A 6,809-nucleotide genomic window follows, 5' to 3' on the forward strand; every position below is an offset into this window, starting at 1 on the left:
TGAACAATTTCAAAAAGACAAATTTTGAACCATTTTCTCAAAATTACAATCCAGGTTGGCGAAATCATCCAAACTTTAGTTGGAGGAATGATAATACTGCACAATTTTCACAACCACATTTCCAAAATAAACAAAATTTTCAAAATTATGCACCTTATGTTCCTCTACCTAAAAGAAATTTGGAAGATACATTGAATTCTTTCATTGCAAAGCAAGAGTCTATCAATACTCAAACTGCTCAAACCATGACAGATTTGAAAGATACTCTTGCTAAATTTGCATCTGCACTTAATGTTCATGAAAAAGGTAAATTTCCTTCGCAATCTCTGCCTAATCCCAAGGATCATCATTCACAAACTGGAACTTCTGGAACTCAACCGATGGATCGGGTAAAATCTGTTATTACCCTTCCAAGTGGTAAGGTTGTGGAAAAATCCATTCTTGAACCTTGTGAAGATGATGATAAATCAACTCCAAAAGGTAAGGAAGTGGAACCCATAACTTGCGAAGAGGAGGTTCAACAGACAGTGTCACCACCATTCTCTCATGCATTGAAAAATACAAAAAAATCAAATTTGAAATTTGATATATATGATATTTTTAAACAAGTAAAAGTTAATATTCCTTTATTAGATGCAATAAAACAGGTACCATCATATGCCAAATTTTTGAAAGACTTGTGCACTGTGAAAAGAAAATTGAATGTGAAAAAGAAAGCATTTTTAGCCGAACAAGTAAGTGCAATCATTCAAAATAATAATACTTTGAAATACAAAGACCCTGGTTGTCATACTATTTCATGTATTATTGGAGAACGAAAGATTAAAAAAGTCTTGCTTGATCTTGGAGATAGTGTGAATTTACTTCCATATTCAGTTTATCAAGAACTCAATCTAGGCGAGTTAAAATCTATTTCGGTAACACTTTTACTTGCAGATAGATCTGTTAAAGTGCCAAGAGGTATGGTAGAAGACGTATTGGTCCAAGTTGATAACTTTGTATATCCTGTCGATTTCATAGTTTTAGATACACAACCTATCGAAGCTTGTAATGCAATTCCTGTAATTCTGGGTCGTCCATTTTTAGCAACTTCTAATGCTCTTATAAATTGCAGGAATGGAATAATGAAGTTGTCATTTGGTAACATGACCTTGGAGCTCAATGTTTTTAATCTTTGTAAGCAACCACATGACAAAGGAGATGAAAGTGAAGATGAAAATCTTATTCAAACTCCTGTGGAAGAAAACATTCAAGAAGAGAGTACTCGTGATCAAGATATTTGTTCAATTGAAACTGTTAAAGAAAATATTGAAATTGATCTTGATGATTTTATCAGGTATCACTCGTTACCAGGATCAGAGAAAGAATTTGATGCAAAATATTAGAACAAAGACGAACCACCCATATTGGAGTTAAAACCCTTGCCAGAAGAATTGAAGCATGCATTTCTTGGAAAAGATGAAACATATCCGGTGGTAATTTCTTCCAAACTAGAAAGTGATCAAGAAGGAAAATTAGTTGATATGCTTAAAAGACATAAAAATGCAATTGGTTGGACACTAAAAGATCTCAAGGGCATTAATCCACTAATTTGCACTCACAAAATTCACTTAGAAGAAAATGCAAAAACATCTCAACAACCACAAAGGATATTAAATCCACACATGAAAGATGTTGTGAAAACTGACGTTCTCACATTACTTGATGTTGGGATTATCTACCCTATTTCTGATAGTAAGTGGGTAAGCCCAACACAAGTAGTTCCAAAAAAATCTTGCATCACAGTGATAAAAAATGAAAAAGGTGAATTGTTAACAAGTCGAGTCCCATCTAGTTGGCGGATGTGTATTGATTATAGAAAATTAAATGACGCCACTAGAAAAGATCATTTTCCATTATCATTTTTGGATCAATTTTTAGAAAGAGTAGCAGGTCATCCATACTACTGTTTTATTGATGGATATTCAGGTTATTATCAAATTCCCATTGTACTCGAAGATCAAGATAAAACTACTTTCACATGTCCTTTTGGAACATTTGCATTTAGAAGGATGCCATTTGGATTATCCAATGCCCCAGCAACATTTCAAAGATGTATGCTAAGCATTTTTTGCGACATGGTTGAAAATTGTTTGGAAATTTTCATGGATGATTTAACTGTCTTTGGGAATACATTTGATAATTGTCTTGAAAATTTGGAAAAAGTTTTAAAAAGATGCGAGGAAAAAGGTCTTATTTTAAATTGGGAAAAATGTCATTACACGATTACTTCTGGAATTGTTTTGGGACATATCGTGTCATCTCATGGAATTGAAGTTGATAAAGCAAAAGTTGATGTCATTGCCAATTTACCCCCTCCAAAAACCATTACAGAAATTCGCTCATTTTTGGGACATGCTGGATTTTATAGGAGGTTTATAAAGGACTTTAGTTTAATCTCTAAACTCATTTGTAACCTCTTAACAAAAGACACTGCATTTGAGTGGACTCAAGAATGTCAAAATGCTTTTGATAAAATCATTCGACAATTAACATCAGCTCCTATCATGCAACCTTCTGATTGGTCTTTACCATTTGAAATCATGTGCGATGCGAGTGATTATGCAGTCGATGCAGTATTGGGTCAAAGAAGAAACTGTAAGCCTTATGTGATATATTATGCAAGTAGAACTTTAAACAATGCTCAAATGAGTTACTCTACAACTGAAAAAGAACTACTTGCTGTAATATTTGCATTAGATAAATTTCATTCTTATTTGATTGGATCAACGACTATTGTGTTTACTGATCATTCTGCTATTAGATATTTGTTGACCAAACAGGATGCAAAACCACGATTGATACGATGGATTTTGTTGCTCCAAGAATTTGACATTGTGATCAAAGATAAAAAAAGGAACCGAGAATGTCGTAGCCGATCATTTATCGAGACTAGTAACAGGATCATCTTGTGAAATGACACCAATTAACGATAATTTTCCTGATGAACATCTATTTTCAGTTACTACTACACCTTGGTTTGCTAACATAGTAAATTTTCTTGTGACAGGAAAAATGCCACCGCAATGGAGTTCCCAAGATAAAAGAAAATTTTTGAATGACGTAAAACACTTTTATTGGGATGATCCGTATCTGTTCAAGTATTGTCCAGATCAAATTTTTCGAAGTTGCATACCCGACAATGATGTAAGTAGTGTCATTAAATTTTGTCATTCAGAAGAATGCGGAGGACATTTTTCTTCAAAGAAAACGGCTGCAAAAATCTTGCAGTGTGGATTTTATTGGCCCACTTTGTTTAAAGACACCCACGAAATCTGCAAGATCTGTGAAAATTGTCAAAAATTGGGTACGATTTCAAAAAGAAACATGATGTCTTTGAATCCTATCATTGAAATTGAAATTTTTGACTGTTGGGGAATTGATTTTATGGGACCTTTTCCACCGTCGTTTGGATACTTGTATATTTTAATTGCAGTTGATTATGTTTCCAAATGGATAGAGGTAATTCCATGTCGAACAAATGATCATAAAATCGTCATCAAATTTTTAAAAGAAAATATTTTTAGTAGATTTGGAATTCCTCGACCCATGATAAGTGATGGGGGAACTCACTTTGTTAATAAACCATTTGCTTCATTAATGAAAAAATATGGTATTACTCATAAAGTAACTACTCCTTATCATCCTCAAACGAATGGACAAGTTGAATTAGCTAATAGGGAGATTAAGCAAATTTTGGAAAAAACTGTTAACTCAAATAGAAAAGATTGGTCTCTGCGACTTAATGACGCACTTTGGGCATATCGAACAGCTTTTAAAACATCATTGAATATGTCTCCCTATAGGTTGGTTTATGGAAAACATTGTCATTTGCCTGTGGAATTGGAACATAAAGCTTATTGGGCGATCAAAACTTTAAATTCAAGCATGGATGATGCCAACAAATTGCGTAAATTGCAACTTAATGAACTTGATGAACTCAGAAATGACGCGTATGAGAATTCAAGGATTTATAAAGCAAAAATCAAATCATTTCATGATAAAACAATTCTTAGAAAATCTTTTGAGATTGGTAAAAAAGTTTTGCTTTATAATTCTCGACTTCACATATTCCCAGGAAAATTACGATCAAGATGGACAGACCCATATGTTGTAAAGCATGTGTATACAGTATATTTATGGAGCTGTGGATATTGAAAATCCTAAAAATGGTGATATTTTAAAATAAATGGACAAAGGCTTAAACCATTTTTAGAAAATGAAATCTTTCAAGAAGAGTTTATTTCTCTTTCTGATCCTTGATTTTTTTTTATTTTTTTGGTGTTGCATTTAAGTTTGTTTGTTTTTATTTCAGGTTTTCTTAATCTTTTTATTTTCCCGGTTAAATGGCGGATAACGGTACTCTGTGACTCTCATAGTCGGTTAAATCAGTTTCCCACAATTTCGATACAAAAATAAAAAAAATCATTTCTTTTCTTTTAAAAATGGATGAAATTCTCTCAAAAATTTGTAAATATTTTCCATCTGTTTCTGAAAATGTTCTAAGAAAAATTTATGCAGGAAGGTGTGAAAGATTGAGATTGCTAATGCAAAAAGGAATTCCAGAGGATATTTGTCTTGTAATAGAATCTAAGGTCCGATTAGGAGGAGAAGTTCCACAATCATTGCTCATTCGGTATTTGCCTGGATTAAGAAAAAGCACTTATGCGAAAAAACGAAGGGCCAAAAGTTTAGGGTTTTGTCATAAGTGTGCAAGATGGACTTGTGACAAACGATGCAGATCTTTGGGATGTGTTTCCAATAACAGAGAAGATAAAATTGGTTTCATTAAGAATGAGCTGAGTAAGGAGTCTTTAGATAACATCTTATTGACTCTTGAGACGCATTCTAGTGGACATATGCATATTGAACTTCTCCGTTTATGGAAACAATTCCAAGATGAGCGTCATATTCTTGGGAATCCAACTAAAAAAGACCCTGTTTGCCAATTTATAAGAAAATTGGATGGGAAGCATATCCTCGACTCATAGAAGGAGTTGAAGCCGTTTCAGGGCGTAAAACCAGAGGAAAATTGTGAGCCACAATCACACTACTGTTTATATGCATGTGTGTCGTTATTGTTTTTACTATTTATTCTGTTTACATCTGTGACCCATAGTTTTGTCATGATAACATATCACTCCTATAAAATCTTTCATCTTTCTCTCTATTTTCGCAGACAAAAAAAAGTAAAAACATGGCTGGATCCTCTGCACAAACATTGAAAAATATTTTTGTATTTTGTGGGTCGAGTCCTTGAAAAAATGAAGTGTTTGTAAAAGCAGTGAATAATCTTGGAAGATATTGGCTGAGAGAAAAATTCACTTGGTATATGGGGGATGTAATATTGGGTTAATGAGATTTGTTTCAACATCTGCTCATCTTGGAGGTAGTCAGGTTTTGGGTATTATTCCTACAGCTTTAGTGAAGGAAATATTACAGGTGTTACGATTGGGGAGGAATTAAAAGTTTCTTCTATGTATGAAAGAATCACTCAAATGATTGAAAATTCTGATGCTTTTATCGCACTACCAGGTGGTTTTGGTACATTAAAAGAAATTTTTCACACTGTTTCTTGGGCACAACTTAATATCCATAATAAACCTGTGGGCTTGTTGAATATCAATAATTATTATGACAGTTTGTTGACATTTCTTGATAAAGCTGTGGAACAGAATTTCATTTCAGAAAATTCACGACAGATGCCCATCTGTGCTTCGACTGCCGACCAATTAATTGATGATTTGGAAGATTTTGTTCATAAGCCTGATCCGATGATAACAAAGATCAATTGGTCGCAATCAAGTAGTAAGAAAAGGAAGTTGGATCATTGATTCAAAAGTCGTGGATTGGTTTGCGTTTGTTTAAGTTTGTTATCTTCAATAAAATTCCAGGTGATATCTCTTTCATTATGTACTCTTTATTAATAGTTATTTTGACATTAGGGACAATGTCATATTCTGATTAGGGGAGAACAAACTTATAAAAAAAAATTTAAAAAAAATATATATATTATTTTAAAATAAAATCATGTTTATTGTTTGTATCTTAGTAATTTTTGAAAAAATGTTGTACATTACATGTTTGAAAGATTTGAATTAGAACATGCATTAATCTATTTAAGAATATTTAAATTTTTATTTGAAAAAAAAAATCAATTTTAATATTCTGATCAATATAAAAATATGATTTATGAAATCTTTTTGAGTGATTAACCATTGTGATAAAATCAGGTATTAAAGTATATGCCCCAAGATATACCTTATAAGAGTGCCTACAATTTTAAACTCACACATATTTTGTGAGTGAGTGGAGAGGACTGAGAAAACAGCTTTCGAGCCTTTATTGATCATGAGAGAGACTATCTATTGGTTAGATCTTGAGTTCTTATTTTGAAAAAAAATTGATATTTCCTGAAAAAAAAAGGAGAAAAAGAAAGATATTGAAGATCTATGTAATTTTTAAGTTATATGCTACGACCCATATATCTCTCATAAAAAAAGAAAGAGAGAAATTTATTTTACAAATTAAATAAATATGTGGTCAAGAAGCATAAACTTAGTCTGATTCCATGATGTTATAAAAAAAATATCAGGAAAAAATATATAATAAGAACAACTAGATTTTGAATCAATGGATTTTCTATCTTTTGATTAGTTTGGCTCGTTTGTCTGTCTGCATTCTGTAAACCATTTTTCTGAGCATTTATCTGTATTCCAACTCCATGAGAGAAATCGTTGCCATAAATTGAAATATTTATTAACCTGTGA

The 6,809-nt window shown here is 32.3% G+C and overlaps 1 pseudogene; it reads left to right on the forward strand.

Annotated features, from left to right (window-relative positions):
• The first annotated feature begins 245 nt into the window (after positions 1 to 245).
• Positions 246 to 5,030, forward strand: LOC140802825 (uncharacterized; annotated as a pseudogene).
• The last annotated feature ends 1,779 nt before the right edge of the window (positions 5,031 to 6,809 follow it).

The sequence above is a fragment of the Primulina eburnea genome, chromosome 10, assembly GCF_022965805.1.
Source record: "Primulina eburnea isolate SZY01 chromosome 10, ASM2296580v1, whole genome shotgun sequence".
Lineage (NCBI taxonomy): Eukaryota > Viridiplantae > Streptophyta > Magnoliopsida > Lamiales > Gesneriaceae > Primulina > Primulina eburnea.